This window comes from Rhinatrema bivittatum, chromosome 2, assembly GCF_901001135.1.
Source record: "Rhinatrema bivittatum chromosome 2, aRhiBiv1.1, whole genome shotgun sequence".
In the NCBI taxonomy this organism is placed as follows: Eukaryota; Metazoa; Chordata; class Amphibia; order Gymnophiona; family Rhinatrematidae; genus Rhinatrema; species Rhinatrema bivittatum.
In genome coordinates, this window is record NC_042616.1 from 525,337,634 (window position 1) to 525,360,142 (window position 22,509).

Sequence of the window (22,509 nt, forward strand, 5' to 3'; positions counted from 1 at the left end):
GAATAAAAATATCCAGCAAGTAAAAAGGTGCATCTTTATTTGATATGTGGGCCAAGTCTGGATAATAATCTATGGGCCTGATTTACTAAGTCTTTTATCCCAATCAGTGAGGTTGCTTCCCTGCTATTCCTGCCTTGCCTGGCCTGTCTTCAGTCCTCGATCCAGTCTGTGCCATCTTAGTTGCCTGCTTATTCCAACCCTTGCCTGTCGGCCTAGCCTATCTGTCCCCCCTCCTCTCTCTGCCTGAACCCTGGATATGCCTGACCGCTGCCTGCCTCTGACCTCTGCCTGGTCCTCGGATACGTCTGACCGCCTCCTGTCTTCGACCCTAGCTGAGATTGGACCTTCCCTTCTCAACCCGAGGGGAACTTGGGCTGGTAGAGGTGATGGTCATGATTGGTCTCTGCTTTGCCTGCCGACGGTGAGAGCGTGCAGGTATTGTCAATCTCGCCTCAGTCCAAGGGTCCACAGACACAATGTCTAACTACAAGTTAAGTCATTTAAATGTTTAGTTCTTAATACTGACCTATGCACATTGGGGGAAAAACGCTTAGGAAATGAGGGCCTATGTATCATGGAAGGATAAATCAACAATGGAACTACAGACGCACGCTCAACTGCATGCACCACAGCCACAATCATCTAGCGTACATTCACTGAAGAAAAATCAACCAGGGACATCATTCACCAAGAGCAGCAGCAGTGCAGGCTCTGACATCCCTCTTGCCCAAAGACCCATCCCTCTGGTGCCAGACATGGTTCCAGAGGACTGGATGCCTGGTGGACAAGTCTTGCCAGGGGATGGAAGAATACCTTCCTAGAGGGAGCTGCTTATTCTTGGGGGGAAGGGGATATGCCTTGTTGGGGGAGGGGAGATGCGTCTTGCAGGTCTGGGGATTGATGGTGCTCAGGGAGGAGTTGGGGTACAGGACACTTTTTTTAGATGGGGGATTGGTGAGAGGAAATCCCCTGTGCTTGCTGGCAAAAGTGAAAGGGCCAGTTAGCCTGGGAGAGTTAGAAACAGAGAAACAAGAAGGCAGAAAAAGACCACTGCAGCCTATCTAGTCTGCCTGCCCACACCAACTATTCAGCTTTACACTCCCTACCACTCCCTCTGTGTTTATCCCAGGCTTTCTTGAATTCAGATACTCTCTCTCTCTCTCTCTGTCTCCATCACCTCCCCTGGGAGGCCGTTCCACGCATCCACCACCCTTTCTGTAAAGAAATATTTTCTTAGATTACGTCTGAGTCTATCCCCTTTCACCTTTCTCCCATGACCCTCATTCTAGAACCTCCTTTCCTTTGAATGAGGCTCTCCTCCTGTGCATGGAAACCTTGGAGGTATTTAAATATCTCTCTCATAAATCCCTTATCCCAGCTTTTCTCTAGGGTTTACATGTTTAGATCTTTTTTTTAACTCTTTATTTAATCACAAGTGTTAACAAACTGACAGTGCAAACTGCACATAAACATAAAAATGTCAGGTCAATTACAGTAATACTACGCCACACAGAATTAAAAAAAAAAAAAAAAAAAAAGAGAGAGAGAGATAATTATCCAAAGATAAAGAAACAAATTACAACAGCAGGCCTCACCAGGGATTTATACAGGGGCAATATCTCCTTTTTTCTGCTGACCATTCCTCTCCCTATGCACCCAAGCATCTTGCTATCACCTTATCCATCTGTTTGGCCATATAATATAATCACTCCTAGATCCCACTTCTTGTGCTTGGAATTGCAAAAACCCAAAGAGGTGGGGATGAAATCTATATGTATAACTCTACATTTTTTAGCATTAAATGTTCGCTGCCAGACCCTAGACCTTTCCTCAAGCTTTGCTAGATCCCTCCTTTTTTTTTTCCACACCTTCCTGGGTGTTGACCCCATTGCAGATTTTGGTATCATCAGCAAAAGATAAATCTTTACTGATAATCCTTCAACAATGTTGCTCATGAAAATGTTGAAAAGAACTTTTTCAAGGCTGCTACGCACAGAAAAAATTTAACATTTAGTTTGGGTAGGTGCTACATTTTTGCTTTTACCAAGACTAAGGCAAATATTGCATAGAGGGCTGAAGATCAAACTATTTGTGAGAGCCAGGCAAAGCCTCTATCTTCCCGCCCCAAACCCACTTCCCCTCTTCTCCATTTCTCTATTTCTGTGGATAATTGCTTGTCATCCTCCCAGTCCCCTAAGCCCATAAGCTTGGGGTCGTCTTCAACTCCTCGTTCTCCTGCTATACAGATATCTAAAACGTGTTGTTTCTCTCTCTATAATCCTTATCCACTCTCCTATCACCTCCCACTTAAAGACTACTGCAACCTGCTTCTCACAGTGAACCATCTCTCTCCAGTTCAATCTATCCAAAATTCAGTTGCGCAACTTATCTTTCACCCATGTCATTATGCTTGTATAACCCCTCTTCTCAAGCCACTACATTGGCTCTCTATCTGCTTTTGCACACAGTTCAAGCCTCTCTTGCTCACCTACATGTAAGGCTGACCAGGCCTCACTATCAGGCCGATTCAGTAAAAACACGGGAGAGCGGACGAACGCTCGCTCTCCCGGCGTGTGCACAGGCCACTTGCCGGTGCATGCGATACAGTATTCACATGAGGTGGTGCGGTAGAATCAGGCAAAAGGAGGCGCTAGGGACACTAGCACGTCCATAGCGCCTCCTTTTAGCCCGGAGCGGCAGCTGTCAGCGGGTTTGACAGCTGACGCTCAATTTTGCTGGCGTCGGTTCTCGAGCACGCTGACAGCCACGGGCTCGGAAACCAGATGCCGACAAAATTGAGCGTCCGGGTTTCGGCCCGACAGCCGCGGGCTGAATTCAAATTTTTTTTTTAACTTTTTTTACTCTTCGGGACCTCCGACTTAATATCGCCATGATATTAAGTCAGAGGGTGCACAGAAAAGCAGTTTTTACTGCTTTTCTGTGCACTTTCCCGGTGCCCGAAGAAATTAGCGCCTACCTTTGGGTCGGCACTAATTTCTTAAAGTAAAATGTGCAGCTTGGCTGCACATTTTACTTACTGTATCCCATCCCAAAATAGGGCCATCAACATGCATTTGCATGTTGAGGGCGTTATTAGGTGCCGCGGGCTGGACGCGCGTTTTCCTCCCCTTACTGAATAAGGGGTAAGGGAAAACGCGTATCCAAGAGCAGGCTAACAGTGCGCTCCGTTGGAGCGCACTGTACTGTATCGACCTATATATTTTGAAAGAAACTTCCAGCACAGGAAGGTTCCAGTGGGCGTGCTGAAATTATTGAGGGATAGTTAGGGCCCATGCCACTGGTCCACATCTGTAAAGGTGACTCCACAAGTCAATGAAAGGGGTCCAACAATGTAGAAAGCAGGGGAGAGGCAGCAAGGACTGTGGGTCTCCTCATCTCCTCTCTCTTCTTTCAGCTGGAGTGAGTTCCATGAGGGACTGAGAGCAGGGCCTAAGAGGATGAATGTTCCCAGGTCTGAAGGACAGAAACTTGGACTTGCTGCAGCATTCATCAACAAGATATTTGAGAATTTCAATCAAAGTGTGTTTTGTGGGGGAAGAACACACCCCATTGGGAACATAGAAGAGGACACAGTTTTCCTACTCAGTTACTCAAGTGTCCTGAGAACCTGTATTGTTTTGTCAGTGCTGACGGACTGTGTAACAATCTCCTCTTGCTTTTACTACTTTTGTATTGTCAAGCTTTTTCTTTTATCTGCAGTAAACGTTTTTTGGAACTATACCCGGTTGATCCGTTTGGGCCTTACAACTTTCCTGTCCCTCATGGAAGAATCCTAATCCAGAGCTGATTCCAGGTTTTCCTCAACCTCTACAGTACCTGAAGGTGGCTTCCTGCCTATTTCTGGGGGTGCCTCCTGAACACACCCTCTATAAACCCATATTCTGGGGGTGCCGCGGGACATGCTCCGTTTGCGGCAAAGATGAAGGCCCAGCGAGCCTTTCACAACACACGAGGGCCTTCCCTTTTCACCACGAATGGCGTGCCGGGCCTTCATCTTCGCCGCAAACGGAGTGCGTCCCATGTGCCGCGGGACGCGCTCCGTTCGCAGCATGCCAGGGTCTCTTCTGCTATTTTCTGTGCAGAATTTGGCAATTCTGTGCAGAAAATGGCAATTCTGCACAGGGAGGGAATTCTGCGCAAATTCTGCGTTCTGCAGTAGCACAGAATTCTCCCAGGAGTAAATGAGTGGTGGTGTATTACATCACAGAACACATAAACACAACTTGTAAAAGCAAATACTTGGTTTACTAAATATGTAAAAATCGTAAAAATCAGCAAAGGCAAACAGTATTGCAGCAAATATTGCATAAATCAGTTCAGGTAAAGTGTATTGCAGTAACAAAGCTATGCATAAAAATTTGTACAAAGATACTTCCCTCACAGGTCTCCCTTTTGTGAGCCAATGTATCTGGGAATACTGGGAGGTACACAGGCCTGGAGATCACATGAAATGGCAAAAGTCACTCTCTCGCTGTTGAAATACCAGAGACTGCTATTTTTTCTTATACCCTAATTTCTGGCTCTAGTTCAGGTTGTGCAGTTTTAATTATGTTATCTAGGATTCATGGTTCTCAGCCAGTTCATGCTTTAAGCTGCAGCTTCTGATAAAATACATCCCACTGTCATATGTCTCCCAGACACTAAGCTTATCAGATTGCCTATAGAAGCATTTGTCTCTATTTTACTTGTTAGTAGGCAAACTGAAAAACAGCAGGTAAAAGCATGTGAAAATACCATGTCTAAAGATCCTTATACTAAGCTCTGTGCAGACTTCACATTGATCCAAATTTATTCATTCATTTGTGCTTACCTTTGTTCCACTATTCCCACCTATCACATAACAGAATCCTTCATGTAAGCTGATTAACTGCCTTTTGCCCTTCACAGGCGGTAGTGTTAGAAGAAGAGCAGGAGGGGACTTCTCAGATACCATCAGCAGCAGGAAGAGAAAGTCAGACCCTGAGGTAGAAGAGGACTAGGAGAGGGAGGGGAAGAGAGCACTAGAGGAGATGGGCAGCTGTGGGAGCATGGGGGGGGGGGGAGGAAGAGGACAGAGCATAGAGGGGGCTGGAGGGAACATAGAGGGACTGGAGGGAGAGAGTGCACACCCCACACCCCTCCTGAACACACCCCCTATAAACCCATATCCACCAAGCCCCCTCCCCCAACACACATCCCAACTCCTCCATCACTTATACACACTCCTCCATCACTTATACACACATATAACTTCACACCACCAAGCCCCCATCTCCCCCTACACACTCAGCACCCTCTCACTCATACAGCCTACACTTCCCTATACCCCAATTCTACATATACACACACACACACACACACACACACACACACAAATAAGGAGAAGGAGTGTTACTTCTCACCCAACTCACTCCATACCATTCCTTCCTTCCTGAGACACACCCTCTGCTCCATCCTCTCTACCACCTGCACCCTTGCCACCACATACAAGAGAGAGAGAAAAATGGAAAAAATGGAGAATGCAAGGGGGAAGTACACACCTCTTCCCTACATGCACACACACACACACACACACAATTCCCCCACAATTCACTCCCACACACACTCTCATTTTCTGACACACACTCCCAAACCTCCAGTCGCTCCGACATCTCCCCATTCCCCCCACTATAAACACACATGCCTCCATCACTGCCCTCATCCCCATTTGAACACCCTCACCCAGTCACTCCCAGACACCCACTCCACACATACTCCCCTAGTCACCCAATTCCACACACATTTGTCCCTCCCACACAGTCCCTCAGTCATTCCCTGACCCTATCACTCCCACACACTGCCAGTCACTCTCTAACACATGCCTCACATGTACATCAACCCCATAATACATACACACAACCCCCCTACCACATTCCTGTCCCCCTACACACACACACACACACACACACATCCAGCTCACTCTCCCTTGACATGCACTCACCCTCACACCAGTGCCACAACATACACACTCACACACCTGGAGAGAGGAGAAGAGTATGTGGAGAGTGCAAGGGGAAAACACGTTTCCTCACTCTCTCCTTCCCAAAACACACACATATGGGGGAGGAGAGACGAGAAGGGGAGTGGAATAAAATGGAGAATGCAATTGGAGTAGAGAGGGAAAGAGTATGCATATGTATGATCAAAGCCCCCCCCCCCCCCCCATACACACAAACACACACACAGGGGAGGAGAGGGACATGAAGGAAAAAGAGTGAAGGAAGAAGAGTGGGCAGAATATACACACCTCACGACATCACTTATACATCCACTACATATACCATTCCCACAAGGGTGGAAAGGAGAGCAGTGGAAGAGAACAAGGAGAGTGCAAGGGGGAAAGTGCACTCACATCCTTTACAAGCTTTCTGAGCCACACCCTTCCCAATGAATCCTCTTCTCCCACCACATACACAAACACTTACCTCCATTCCTCCACTCCAACAGAGCAAGTACAAGACACCAATAATGTGCATTCTATGGTCTTGGAGTCATAAAACATGTTCTTTGAAGTTGCCATGCAGTTTTCATGGGGGGGGGGGCGAGGGAGTGGGTTCCTTTAACATCCACATATAGTCAAGGAGGAAAAATAGAAGGGTGGGGTCAAGAATTCTATAGCTTTCTCCCCGCCCTTCCTTTCATGAAAGTCATTTGCCCTACCCAACTATTCCTTGCATTTTCACCTAGACACAACCAGAATTGAGTGGAGAGCCGACCCACAGGACTGGTGAGCAAAGTGATATATAAATGTATATTTATAATGTAACTCAATTTGGGATGGTGGACCCAATCAATTGTATGGATGGAAAAAGGTGTGTGGGGGGGGGGGGGGGGGGCCGCTGCTCAAAACGTTTGCTCACTCCTGACCTAGGAAACCCACCAGGGGATGAGCTGAAGGCAGGCCTGTGAGCATATGTGCTGACTCCGGGGCCCCGTGCCAGCTTTGCCTGCTATCACTACAGCTGAAAGATGGGTGTGGGTTGCCAGCTTTCGTTAGTACCTTCCAAGTTGGAGGATCGTCTGGCCCAGGCTTGGGAGAAATTTTCACCAGTGGGGGAACTGGAACTGGAATGCAAAAACCGGGATGGGGGCACAAAACTTTTTTTTTGGTGGCAGCACTTGCCCCTTAACAACACTGGGGCCGATATAATAAGACGCGCGGTGAAAACAGGCGCTCGTATTGAGCGCCCATTTTCCTAACGCACGTCCAGCCACGTTCCTGTGTGCCCCAATGCAATTTGTAAATGAGGGCCATGTAAAAAAGGATGCGCCACGGGAGAATATGCATCTCCAGCGCTCAAAAGAGGTTATTGCATTGGGCGCCCTTAATTGCAACGGGCACTCAATACGAACCTCTGTTTTGATCAGGCTTGCTTTGGTTATCTTGCTGAGGTGCCGATTTCATATGCTGCAGTTTATTGTATCAGGCGCCCATTGCTACGGGTGTCTAAATTGTGTGGTCATAAGAAACATGCGCTTCTTTTTGAGCCACTCAATATCCATTTATTTTTTGCCACCGCAAGCAGTAAATTCAAGAGCCAGGGTAATAATAAGGAAGAGGACACGTTTATCGCAACGCGGAGGACCGTATTTTGTAATGTTTCTCATGAGCCCTTGGCTGCGAGTTGACTTTATTCTACCTCTGGGGCTACAATAAATTCACGGCGTTAAAAAGTGTGCGTTGGGCGCCCAGCACTTACCTTCATCAGCCGGTAACACCGTAACTAATGTCTTCATCTACACTACATGGAATATTGCATGCGTTGGGCGCTATCAGGTTCAAATCTGATGGGGTGCACGTTTTGGATGCGCTAATCTCCTTCCTGCATTGGGTGCTAGTCTTGTGCCCCCAAAACGCATGCCCAACCGCATGTAAACCCATGCGCTAGGCTGGATGCACTTTAAGTAAGGACAGACGCAGTGCTTAGGAAGGAAAAGATAGGAAACAAGAGAGAAAGGTAGGAAAGCAACTTTGAAAATTATATGTGCAAATGCTTGTAATCTACAAAATCTTTGACCTCGAAGCCACCATGGTGGAAGAAGACAGACCTGTGTTTGCAATCACTGAATCAGAGTTCAGTAATAATCAGGACTAGAAGGCGAGCACACTGGGATGGGGATGCCAATTCTGAAACTCCCCATGGCTTCCATCTCTTATTACTTGAATTACTGTGGGGAATTTGGAAAATTGCTCTCTCATCTGCTAGCAGCAGCAAATAAATTGTTGTGAGCTTTGTATTGACTTTAATAGTTGTGCATTTTACAGCCTGCTTTCAGGATGACCTTAAATTCTGCGGGTGGGGCGAGGCTGTGTAAATGTATCGATTTGATTTTAATGACTTGCAAGAAATCTGAGGCTGCAGTGAGTTTGGACTTGCCTTACCATCTGTACAGTGCACCTTGCTTTCTATAAAATTCCTGAACCATACAAACTGCCACATATCTGGAAACATTTCATCCCCTGTAATCTTCTCAAGTTGCAAAAACATCTGTGTGCCAGCCCAGGGAATGTTTCTCTCGTTCCCATCTCCTAGGTTTGCAGAATGGAGAACCTTGTGATTAAATCTTTGGATCTTTATCAACATGCAGGCACAATAACAATATTCAGATTCATAGCTCACTGTGACACGGGAAATTGCTAAGATCAACTGTTTAGAGCTTCTTCCCCTATCATCTTACTACACTCTGCTCTCTCTGGCACTAAATTAGGTATATGTGACAAGAAGATGGGATTTAATCTCTCCACAGTTCAAGACATAGGCAAGGCACTGGTTGTAAAGAACTCTGGTTCCCTCAGACAACAGAAATAAAAGCATATAATTCTACTTTTCCTAATGCACTGTTACAGGAGCTTACTTGTAAAGTGATCTCAATGGGAAACATAAAATATATGAGTTTCAGGATGAACTTACAAAGTGTTTAGCCTACCTGACATAGTAGATCAAAGCTTGTCATAAAAAAATGGGGAAAAAAATGATTCCTATAAATAAGAACATTGATGGAATGCATGCAAAAGGAAAGTACTACCACAACCACACAAAACACAACATATGCAAACAATAACAGTGAAAGGAAAAATACTTGTATTTTTTCTTAAAACCTGAAAATAGTCTGTTTGATGTAGTGCAGCATTCTAGTGGCAGCACTTGTCCTTCATAGAACTTGATTCTTTACAGGTTTAATCAGATTGTCCAAAGATGTTGTCCATGAGCTTTCGGGAGCACACAAGTCCCTTCTTCAGACATTTCTGTTAACATACAATTCTCAGCTAACTCCACATGGAGACCATTAAATCCTTGTTTGTGGAAGTGCCCACTGATCTCACTCTTGCATCTCTGTCCATAGAGCTTGGATACTTCTTGACCCAGAACTGTCTTTTGGCACTTCCATCTCACATGTTTACAAAAAACTGCTCACACCTTTAATATATCCTATATTGAAATTCTCATCTATCCCTTGCTGTACTATCACTTTGACTACTCCACTTCTTTCGTCTATGACCTCTCAAATTCCAATATTCTAGATTTCTATGAACACAAAATTCTATTATCTGACTTCTTACTTCCACCAACAAACATGCGGCCTGATTCACTATTTGTTTCTCCATTAATAGAGAATGGGAAACAAAAAAAAGTCTTAGAAAAATCAGACCTATGATCTGTTTTCGGCTCTCCACTGTACATTTCAGTGGCTTCCCATCATTTTCAGGATCCAGTCTTACATTGCTCCTTCAGACTCCTTCAGGACACTGTGTTGCATATCCCTCTCACATCATCATTCACTGCTCCCCACACCCGCTCCTTCGGTTACTCAACTTCCTGCCTCCTCACTGCTGTGCCTCTTAACTTTGCTGTTGGTGGAAGATCTTTTGCCCTTTCTGCCCCTTAAATCTGGAAGCACCTAGCATTCTCCCTTCAGGTAACTGATTGTCTCTCCTTTCTAGTCTACTTTCCTGCAGGGGAAACTATTCTGGATTGGAAAACCCTTCCGGCACAAAGGGGGGGCTAACCTAAGTTAGAGTGTGGCAGTGGAGATTTGCTTTTGAGGGAGAAGAAGCTGCTTCAGAGTGCTCTCCAAGTTAGGCCCCCCCGTCTAGCACAGAGGGGCCGATGCGATACAGTGCGCTCAGCCGAGTGCACTCTTTAACCCGCAGTTGAACACGGGTTGTGTAGGCGGGATTAGCGCCTCTACAACGTGCGTCCAATTCACAGTGAAACTAATAGCACTCATCACATGCAAATGCATGTGATGAGGCTATTAGGGAGTCATCCGCAATGCAAAAAAAAAAAGTGTGTCTAAAACGCACATTTTTAAGCTAAAAAATAAATGCCTGCCTAGAGCAGGCGTTAATTGCTGAGCAGAGCAGAAAATACCGCTTTTCCGAACATTCTCCTACTTAATATCATTGCGATATTAAGTAGGAGGAACAAAAAGTTAAAACAAGTGCCAGGGGTCAGGTTCGGAAAATGGACGCTCAGTTAACAAGCGTCCGTTTCCTGTATCCCCGGCTGTGCGCCGATTAGGAAAAAGGATGCCAATAAATTCAGCATCCATTTTCTAAACCGGCAGACAGATGACTGCTCGTGGGCTCCTGCTGTCAAGCAGGTGCTAGGGGCGCACAATCGTCCCTAGCGCCTCCTGGACAACGCGACCCCCGTGCCCAACTGTGGGTTACACAGTGCACTCGGCTGAGTGCACTGTATTGCATCGGCCCCTCTGTGCTAGACTGGGGGCCTTGCATGTTGCCCCCAGAAGGGGGTGCCTGGGGGTGCACTAGGAATGCGGGCATTGAACACTCAGCGCCCACTTTCAGCGCGTTTGAATTGCATCGGCCCCCAGGGAGAGACATTGCCCTATTAGGTCCTCTGATAGGACTGGATGGGAGCGAGTGAGAGATAGAAGTATTTTCTCAGTTTTCCTGACGTTTTTACAGTTTTTGACCTGTACCATTTCTGGCAGGCTGTATCCCCTCTCAGGGTGGTCAGGAGGGACTATGTACCTTTTTGCCCAGACCAAGAGGAGGTTACAGTACCAAGTCAGGAAAGAAAAGGTTTTCCAAGTCTGAATTTTTGACTACCAAGGGAAGGAAGCTGTTTTTTTCTATCACCCTTCCTTGCCCAGAGCTGAAACCTGTAAGGATGGCTTTCAGTAGTTGGCCTTTCCTCTAGGAAGGTCTGAGTCTATCTTTTGAAGAGCAGGTGAAGGGAGAGGAGAGGGACATCTGGAGACCCCCAACGGAGTTTCTACCCCTGGGACACAGGACACTGCCAGGTTGTAGTTCGGGATTCATGGACCTCAGATATTCAGGCCGATTCAATAAGAGGTGCGGGAGAGCTGGCACTCCGATGCGAGCGCCCGCTCTCCCGACGCATGCCCATGCACCTCTCTTGGGCGCGCGATTTTTTATTTAAATGAGGCCACGTGCTAATAAAGAGGCGCTAGGGGGCAATACCGTGTCCCTAGCGTCTCTTTATTAGCGGAAGAGGCGGCTGTCAGCAGGTCAACAAGCGACGCTCAATTTTACCGGCATCTGTTTTTTAACCTGCTGACAGCCACGGGTTCGGAAAACGAACACCAGCAAAACTGAACATCTGTTTTCGAACCCCCGACCGGCGGATAGATTTTTTTTTGTTTGTTTCTCCGACTTAATATTGCTAGGAGGGAGGGAGCACTGGATGGCCGGCGCCATCTTTAAAAATGGCGCGGGCCATCCAGTGCTCCTACCATGTGACAGAGGCCGGTCAATGGCATGGATATCCTGTCACATGGTAAGGGCAAAGGGCCATCGGCGCCATTTTGATTAGTGGCAGCCGACTGGACCACCAGGTACCTGTAAAAAGTTTTTGGGGGGGGGTCGGGAGGGTGGGGAAAGCTAAGGGATTAGTTTTAAAGAGTCGGGGTGGGTTTAGGGGTTATTTTTGTGTGCTGTTTTTCCTGCCCTCCCCCAAAATGATAAGAGAACCCCCACAAACAATATCATGGGGTTTTCCTATCGTTTTGGGGGAGCCCCCGATTTCTGACGATTTTGAAAATATCGTACGATATTTTCAATCGTCCGAAGCCCAATTCATTTCACTAATTATCACCAGTACTCCATCAGGAATGTTGGGAATTGGCATAGAATCGTCTATGCCACCACTCTCAGGGAATTCCATCTCCCTTAGTCCTGAACTCTGCTTGCCACCCAACCAGGACTCTGTGTTTATAGAAGATCCGCAGGAGGGTCAACTGCAGACTAATGGAGCTGCATTATACCCACCAAGGGAGGGGGTATTGCTATATTGAACCCCCAGGCAAATATCAGAATGCCTGCGATACCAACGGTGATAACCCTGGAAACACTGTGGACTGCAATAAAAGGTTTGGAAGCTAATCTAGGGGTTAAAATTGAAAACATAAATAAATCTGTTGGCATGATTCATTCCCTGGTTCAGGAGCATGACACTATGAAAAAAAATATGGAATCTTTAATTAAATTGGAGAAACAGTGTGATAATTTGGGGAAAACTGATTTGGAATTGATAAAAGGACAGGAGTCCATTTCACGTAGATTAGAAATTCTAGAGAATCACTCTAGAAGACTAAATTTAAGGATATTAAATTTCCCTAAATCTTCAGCTACAACACCCATTGATATGTTAAGGAGATACTTATACAGAGATACTTAAAGTGTCACAAGATGCGATTTCCCCTATAACTAAAGCATTTTATATTTCCTTAAGATCGACTGAAAATCTGCCCAATTCCCCATTACAATCAAATGTATTGGAAAATTTGATAGATTTTCTACAAGACTCACAAATTAATATTTAGAGTCGTGCTACATTACTCGTAGTGTTTGCCCTTGAACCGGATAAAATATGGACAATGAAAACATTTTTTCGGGCTGTGGAAAAAAGTTTTATGGTCAGCAGCTTACATTATTCCCTGATCTTGCTAAACCTACGCAGATGAGATGGAAAGTATTCTTAAAGAAAAAACAACGTGTATTAGAAATAGGTGCTACATTTTTATTGCAGAATCCTTGCAAATGCATGGTAAAATTAGGCTCAGTTAAATATATTTTCTATGATCCAGGTCAACTGGAAGGAGCTTTGCAGAATAGGACAACCCCTATAAATATTTCCTCATAAATGTTAACACAAGTGTTTAATGGAATAAGAAAATAGCGGATATTAACTAAATAACTGGTTTATTTTCCTTTTTATTTTTATATGCTTAAACAGTCCCCATTTGAGATCTCTTTTGAACTAATGGTCCTTTAGGATTGATTATATGAAAAGAAAGTATTTGCTTATTCTTAAAAATTGTTCAATATTTCATTTAAGTCATGTTGTTGGCTATAAATTGTAAAAATTTTGAAAATAAAGAATTTTTTTTAAAAAGTTAAAAAATGTCCGTGGATAAGTACAGACTTATCCGAGTCACCACTTACCCCGATATGTATTTCTTCGTCTAAGTAGTGATTGCTGCTATTTACCTGGATAATTACCGATGTATTCATCTACCTGGAAGAGGATAACAGCTGCCAATTAGCTGGATAAGTCGGTACTTATCCGCTTATCTGGCACAGGTCACTGCTATTTAGCTTATCTGTCTAGCTAGTAATGAGCTGAATCAGAGAGGTGGATGTTTCAGTTTTGTAAGGAATTGGCCAACCTTTTAAGAAAAGGGCAGGCTTTTCCAAAGGGATGGGCTCCACATTAACTAGGATGGAACGAGGCTGCTGGTGCTAACCTTTAAAAAGGAGATAGAGCAGCTTTTAAACTAGAACAAAGGGGAAATCCAACAGTCACTCAGAAGTGTATGGTTCAGAGGGAGGTATCTTCGAAGGATACTAATGAAACGGGAAAGTTAGGGCATCCCAACAGAGGGCCTGATTCACTAAGGATTTTCTCCTATTCTGGGTCTATGGGAAAAATGCTTAGTGAATCAGGCCGAGAGAGATTCCAATAAAAGCAGAAGTAGTCTATGTGCCTATAAGTAAAAGACCACCTGAGTTAAAAGATTCCAAATTATCCCTGTCAACTGATAAGCAGGTTGTTAATAGAAACAAAAAACACACCTTTAAATGTCTGTATGACAATGCCAGAGGTCTGAGAAGTAAGATGGGAGAGTTAGAGTATATAGCACTGAATGGAGAGGCATACATAATTGGCATTTCAGAGAGGTCATGGAAAGAGTATAACCAATGGGACAGTGCTATACCAGGGTACAAATTATACCACGACAATAGGCTGGATCAACTTGGGGGCAGGGTGGTGCTTTATGTTCAGGATGGCATAGAATCCAATAGGATAAAGATCTAATTCTTAGTGGGACGCAGGATTTGGTGAGAGAGGTAACGGTGGTAGAACCACTTAGCAATAGTAATCATAACATGATCCAATCTGAATTAATGACTGGAAGGGAGACAATAAATAAATCTACAGCTCTAGCACTAAAGGGAGACTTTGATAAAATGAGGAAGACAGAATAAAACTGAAAGGTGCAGCTACAAAGGTTAAGAGTGTGCCAGAGGTGTGGACACTGTTTAAAAATACTATCTTAGAAGCGATTTCTACACATTAAGAAAGGTGGAAGGAAGACCAAATGCCTGCTGGCTTGGTTAAAAGGTGAAGGAAAATAAGCTATTTTAGCCAAAAAAAAGCTTCCTTCAAAAACAGGAAGAAGGATCCATCTGAAGAAATAGGAAAAAGCATAAGCATTGCCAATTTAAATGTAAAACATTGATAAGACAGGCTAAAATAGAATTTGAAACGAAATTGGCTAGAGAGCCAAAAACTCATAATAAAAATTTTTATTTTTAAATATATCCGAAGCAGTAAGACTGGGAAGGAGTCTGTTGAACCATTAGATGATCGAGGGTTTAAAGGGGCACTTAGGTAAGATAAGGCCATCATAGAAAGACTAAATGAATTCTTTGCTTAGGTGTTTACTAATGAAGATGAACCTGTAGTAGGCCAGACTGACAAACTGAAAACCAGCAAATTGTCCAGACCAGATGGTATACACCGTAGGGTTCTGAAGGAACTAAAAAATGAAATTTCAGATCTATTACAACTAATTTGTAACCTATCATTAAAATCGCCCATTGTACCTGAAGATGAGAAGGTGGCCAATGTAACCCTGATATTTAAAAAAGGCTCCAAAGGTGATTAGGGAAACTATAGAATGGTAAGCCTGACTTCAGTACTGGGAAAAATAGTAGAAACTATTCTAAAGATCAAAATCACAGAGCATATAGACATGGTTTAATGAGACACAGCCAACATGGATTTACTCATGGGAAGTCTTGCTTCACAAATCTATTACATTTTTTTATGTGGTTAATAAACATGATGTATTTGGATTTTCAGAAGGCGTTTGACAAAGTCCCCCATGAGAGGCTTGTAAGAAAATTTTAAAAAGTCATGGAATAGGAGGCAATGGATTGCAAACTGGTTAAAAGGCAGGAAACAGAGAGTAGGATTAGTCAGCTTTCTCAGTGGAGAGAGGTAAACGGCAGAGTGCCTCAGGGATCTGTATTAGAACCAGTGCTTTTTAATATATTTATAAATGATCTGGAAAGGGGAACGACGAGTGAGGGGGACACAAAATTATTCAGAGTAGTTAAACCACAGTGATAAATTGCAGGAGTACTTTGTGAGACTGGAAGATTGGGCGTCCAAAAGGCAGACAAAATTTAATGTGGACAAGGCAAGGTGATGCATATAGGGGAAAATAATCCATGCTGTAGTTACACAAAGTTAGGTTTCATGTTAGGAGTTACGAGTCAGAAAAAAGATCTAGATGCCATAATGGCAATACAGTGTGCTACAGCGCTTAAAAAAGTAAACAGAATATTAGGAATTATTAGGAAGGGAATGGTGAATAAATCAGAGAATATTTCATTTCATTTATTGTTCTTAATATCCGCTTGTTAAGTATGTTAACCAAGCGGTGGTACAATTTTTAAATACATACCTACATAAAATCAAGCAAATACATTTAAAATTTGAAGAATAAAATAATAATATACACCCTAATAGACATAAAATTATAAAAGAATCATACACATAGCAGAAATAACCAAACCTATACCAAAATAGTATCCTCATATCTACAGTTTATATAATTTATATGCCATTTTAACGAATTGAATAGTACCCCTACACAGACTGCTAAATATTATCATATGCTTTGCTAAAGAACCAAGCCTTCCCTGCTGTCCTGAAATTCAGATAGTCTGAAGTAGAACGAATATCAAATGGTAAAGAATTCCAGAATGAGGGTGCCTGATAAGTGAATGTGATCTCTCTGGTGGAGTCTAGCCGAATACTGAAGGAACCCTGCCTGAGATGAAGATAAAGAACGAGATGGGATCTAGGGCCCAATTTCAATAAATGGAGAGGTGAACCAACTGAAAGAGTGCAAAAAATAATCATTTAAATTTTAAATCTAATTCTATAACTCATCAGTAGCCGATGTAACTGTTTCAGAGCTGAGGAAATATACTCATTTTTTCAAAGGCCAAAAATCAGTCTGACGGAAATATTTTGTAACAACTGTAGACGTTTCAAATGTGAATTTGAGATTCCAAGTAATTACGAGTTACAGTAATCCAATTTTGAGATCACAAAAGCATGTATTAAAGATTTAAGATCTTTTACCTCTGATAGAGAACAAAGTTTTCTGATATATCTCAAAGAGAAACAAAGAAATGACAGCAGAAAAAGACCAAATGGCCCATCCAGTCTGCCCAGCAAGCTCCCACACTTATTTTCCCATACTTATCTGTTTCACCGACCACCAAGTTCAGAGCCTTTGTTAGTAACTGTTTGATTCGAGTTTCCTGCCACCTCCTGCCAAAATGAAGCATAAGGCTTAATTCAGAAAAATTATACCTGAATAGTAGTTGAAATGAAGCTTGTCATAGTCAAAGTTGAGTCTAACTGGACACCTAATGAGGTAACTGTTACCTCGTTAGATGCCTCTGTATCGCTCCATGGCACTTTATGTCTGGGAGGGTTTAGAGTCCAATAGGATAAAGATCATTCAAGAGATTAAATGCTCAGTAGAATCTATATGGGTAGAAATCCCATGTGTGTTGAGTAAGAGTATAGTGATAAGAGTATACTACCATCCACCTGGACAAAATGGTCAGACAGATGATGAAATGCTAAGAGAAATCAGGGAAGCAAACCAATTTGGCAGTGCAATAATAATGGGAGATTTTAATTACCCCAATATTGATTGGGTAAATGTAACATCAGGACTTGCTAGAAACATAAAGTTCCTGGATGTAATAAATGATTGCTTCATGGAGCAACTGGTTCAGGAACCAACAAGAGGGAGCTATTTTAGATTTATTTCTTAGTGGAACGCAGGATTTGGTGAAAGAGGTAACGGTGGTGGGGCCACTTGGCAACAGTGATCATAACATGATCAAATTTAAACTAATAACTGGAAGGAGGACAATAAGTAAATCCGCAGCTCTAACACTAAACTTTCAAAAGGGAAACTTTGATAAAATGAGGAAAATAGTTAGAGAAAACTGAAAGGTGCAGCTGCAAAGGTTAAAAGTGTTCAACAGGCTTGGACATTGCTTAAAAATACAATCCTATAGGCGCAGTCCATATGTATTTCACGCATTAAGAAAGATGGAAGGAAGGCAAAATGATTACCGTCATGGTTAAAATGTGAGGTGAAAGAGGCTATTTTAGCCAAAAAAAATCCTTCAAAAATTGGAAGAAGGATCCATCTGAAGAAAATAGGATAAAACATAAGCATTGTCAAGTTAAGTGTAAAACATTGATAAAACAGGCAAAGAGAGAATTTGAAATGAAGTTGGTCATTGAGGCAAAAACTCATAATAAAAACTTTTTAAAATATATCCAAAGCAAGAAACCTGTGCAGTCAAAAAAGCAAACAGAATGTTAGGAATTATTAGGAAGGGAATGGTTAATACAACGGAAAATGTCATAATGTCTCTATATCGCTCCATGGTGAGACCGCACCTTGAATACTGTGTACAATTCTGGTCGCCGCATCTCAAAAAAGATATAGTTGCGATGGAGAAGGTACAGAGAAGGGCAACCAAAATGATAAAGGGGATGGAACAGCTCTCCTATGAGGAAAGGCTGAAGAGGTTAGGGCTGTTCAGCTTGGAGAAGAGATGGCGGAGGGGGGATATGATAGAGGTCTTTATGATCATGAGAGGTCACGAATGAGTAGATGTGAATCGGTTATTTACACTTTCGAATAATAGAAGGACTAGAGGGCATTCCATGAAGTTAGCAAGTAGCACATTTAAGAATAATCGTAGAAAATTCTTTTTCACTCAACGCACAATAAAGCTCTGGAATTTGTTGCCAGAGGATGTGGTTAGTGCAGTTAGTGTAGCTGGGTTAAAAAAAGGTTTGGATAAGTTCTTGGAGGCGAAGTCCATTAAGGCTATTAATCAAGTTTACTTAGGGAATAGCTATTGCTATTAATTGCATCAGTAACATGGGATCTTTTTAGTGTTTGGGTAATTGCCAGGTTCTTGTGGCCTGGTTTGGCCTCTGAAACAGGATGCTGGGCTTGATGGACCCTTAGTCTGACCCAGCATGGCAATTTATTATGTTCTTACAAGCCGTTAAGCCCGTTAAAACGGGCTACATTACATTTTGTTTTCAGTCCATTTCTAACACAGCACCCTTCTACACTTTTTCTCCCTCTCTCCCCCTTCCCCTCGTTCACTCCTCCCCTTTCCTCCACTCAGTCTTACTCACCCTCTGTCTCCCACTGCCTTCTTCCCCTCACTCTCACCTCCCTCCCCTTTCCTCAGTCACTCCCACCTCTCTCCCCTTCCCTCAGTCACTCCCCACCCTCTCTCAATCCCATCCCCTCCCCCTCAGCCCTCCTCCACTCCCTTTTTCTCTGCTCCACAACTTCTTACCCTTCCACTTACTCACATCCCTGTCTCTCACCTCTCCCTCATTCTCCCTCTCCCCCTTCCACTTACTCACATCCCTGTCTCTCACCTCTCCATCATTCTCCCTCTCCCCTCACTCTTCCCCACCCCCTACCTCCCTCCCACACACTCACCCACTCCTCCCTCCCTCTCCCTCCCTCTCCCTCCCTCCCTCTCTCTCACTCAGTCCCTGCCCCTCACTCAGTCCCTCCCTCCCAGTCCCTCCCCCTCACTCAATCCCTCCCTCCCTCCCACTCAGTCCCTCCCTCTCACTCAGTCACTCCCTCCCACTCCCTCTCTCCGTCCCTCCCACTCCCTCCCTCCCTCTCTCTCTCTCCTCCCTCCCTCGCTACTGGCCGCTGCTGCCGCCGCCGCCCGCTGCCGCCGCCGCTACCGCCGCCCGCCGCCCGCTGCCACCATGTTTTTTTTTCTTTACGCTGCCTAAGACCGACGTGCTCGCCCGCACATGCGCAGTAGAGCTGCTCTCTACTGCGCATTTGCGGCACGTCGGTCAACCTTCATTTATTAGGTTGATGTTCTTGAGTACTGTGTACAATTCTGGTCGCCGCATCTCAAAAAAGATATAGATGCGATGGAGAAGGTACAGAGAAAGGCAACCAAAATGATAAAAGGGGATGGAACAGCTCCCCTATGAGGAAAGGCTAAAGAAGTTGGGGCTGTTCAGCTTGGAGAAGAGACAGCTGGGGGGGGGGGGGGGGGGATATGATAGAGGTTTATAAAATTATGCGAGGACTAGAATGGGTTAATGTAAATCTACAGCTCTAGCACTAAAGGGAGATAATACAAAGCCTAGGGGGCATGCCATGAATTAGCAAGTAGCACATTTAAAACAAATCGGTGAAAATTCTTTTTCACTCAATGCACAATTCAGGTCTGGAATTTGTTGCCAGAGGATGTGGTTAAGGCAGTTAGCTTATCTGGTTCAAAAAAGGTTTGGACAAGTTCCTGGCGAACTCCATAAACTGCTATTAGTCAAGTAGACTTGGGAAATAGCCACTGCTTATTATTAATAGTAGCATGGGATCTGTTTAATGTTTGGGATTTTGCTAGGTATTTGTATCCTGGATCGGCCAATGTTAGAAACAGGATACTGGGCTTTATGGCCCCTCTGTCCAACCCAGTACGGCAACTTATGTTGTTAACAAAGGGTTACAAAAATGTGCACTGAAAATCAGCGTACAGTTTCTTAATGCCCAGATTGCTGCATCGGCCTGTCAGCTAGGTTAGAGCACACTGGGATGCTGAGGGCTTAAAAGTTTGAAACGTAACAATGTGCCAAGTAAGCTACATCTTCAAAAGAAGAAAAAGAGAAGCTAAAATTTCAGGGAAGTTAGCGCACATTGTGATGTCATCAAGGATTTGGAAAGCTGCCCTGCCATCGGTTAGTAGGCAGAATAACACACTATTTTTATACCAGAAAAAGAAATTAGGCATCATGCAATGTTTGCACATCTCCTTATTTAAAACTGTCTCATATTTAAGGACCTTCATTTTCAGATTTTATTTTATTTTTTCCTGAGAATGTCAATGTTATAACAAAAACAAACCAGTACAAAAATGTCTTTTCTCCTGATTTTTCTCCTGTGTGTTATAACAGTCATTTTTCCACTGACTTTTTTTTTAATTTTAAAATTGAAACTCCAAGGAAAAATATAATAAAAAACTGAAAACGAAGGTCCCTGCTCTTTTTGCACAGAAGATATTGAAATAAACACCACAGAATGTGTTCTACCTAAAGCTGATATTAGCAGAATATTAGTTGTCACTATGGCCAATAAATAGCTTAGAGAAGAATGCATCCTAGGCAAGGTCCCCTGGAAGCTGTGCCTGGGTGGAGGTGCCCGGAGGAAAACAGCACTGGAAAGGGAAAACAGAACGGGGTTTCGAGAAAGGCTGTGCCCAAATATACACTATCTTTGCACATGAGAACTATGTTCTGCACACACAGCCCATATCAAACTAGAGGGAAGACTTATAACCTTTGCAATCCATTTTCCCTGTACCAACTCAAAAATGTACAAGAGGTATTTCGTCAGTAAATTTAGGCTGTAGGTCTAGCAAGCAGCAAACCCAATGGTTTCACGGCATGACTATTACTGCAAGTAGGCTTTATTCACTTTTCTACCTTAACTGGAAAGCTTTATTTATCTTTCAATTGATTTTTTGATTTTTAACACGAATGAAATTTCATCCAAAGATACCGAACACCGGAGCAAATCCCCCTATGTTCACATCTCCAGGAAGTCCTTCTGCTCCCCACCGCCTTACCTAGCCAACAGGTTGCAACGATATTTGCTACATTCACAGTAAAACAAACAAAAAAAACTACAGAGCAAAGAGGCTTTTGATTTTTACCAAACACACCCAGGGTTGCGAGGTAGCTCTACTTTTACCTCTCCGATCTTTCAAACAACAACAACAACAACAAAATTCTAGAATGGATAAGAGGAGCACAACAATGGAAGAAGATAGGCAAAGCGTAATATTTCTTCTGTTCTGTTGAGTGGGGCTGGTGAATGCGACTAGGTTGCCGATTCCGCCACACAAGCATTAGTTTGTATCGATCAGCAGTTGGGCAGCAAAACGCCCTCTATAAAGGAAGGCGCCACAGGCACCGGATGCACCTGTCAATCTCTCTACTGGGCTGAAAATAATCGATAAAGAGCCTCGGACCGTCTCTCTGCTCATTCCCAGGTCAATGCATAATAAATAGCGCGGTAAGAAATTCCGGGCGCTTCAGAATGTTCATAAACGGCCACCAACCTGTCCCCGGCTTTGAGATGGAGGAGGAGGGGGCGATGCCGAAGCTGGGGACGGATGCTCGCCCGCGCAGACAGTCGCTAGAGCCCCCGGGGCCGGCCTGACACTTCCAACTCCTCTCATCCTCATCCCCCCGCCGCCCACGAATCGGGGCCGCAGTGCCGCTCCCCGGCCTCAGCCCGGCACTCCCCGCTGCTCTCCGGAGGAGGAGGAGGGGCCGCGAAGAGAGAGAGAGGAGAGAGAAGGGGCGGAGCAGTGTGCACCGCGCCCCCGCCCCTATCCTCTATCTCTGCATAGCAGGCATCGCTCACCGTCCCAGCCCGCCGGGCCACTGCTCTTCGGCACTCCCCCTCCTGAGGCGGGATCGTGTGGCTAGCGCTTGGTCTCTAGACAGGGACCCTGAGATGCAGATGGTGCAGAGCCAGATCTTATCTAAAGGCTGCCGAGATCCGCCCGGCTCTGATCTTGCAGCCTGCTTTATTTATGTGCTCTTTTGGATGTTATTTAGCAAATGTAAAAATAATCAAATACTGCTGAAACCTAGGCGATTACTTCCAGTGCTGCCTCAGTTTTGTTAAGATGGAGGCTTCCTACCTCAGGCCGGCTAAAAAGGTTTCCTGCTGCAGCCTAGAGGACGACTCTAAACTTAGAAACATAGAAAATGACTGCAGAAAAGGAATAAACGGTCCGTCCAGTCTGCCCAGCAAGCTTATGGTAGCATCTGCTGCACCATACAGGTCATCCTCATGCTT

At 44.2% G+C, this 22,509-nt stretch overlaps 1 protein-coding gene across 1 annotated transcript in view; it reads right to left on the reverse strand.

Annotated features, from left to right (window-relative positions):
• KIAA0319 (KIAA0319 ortholog) overlaps nucleotides 1-21,931 on the reverse strand; it is a 134,542-nt gene extending 112,611 nt beyond the window's left edge. Inside the window, exon 1 of the mRNA XM_029590770.1 lies at nucleotides 21,761-21,931. The gene's annotated coding sequence lies outside the window, so the exon portion shown is untranslated. The remainder of the gene's footprint in view (nucleotides 1-21,760) is intronic.
• Between the last annotated feature and the right edge of the window lie 578 nt (nucleotides 21,932-22,509).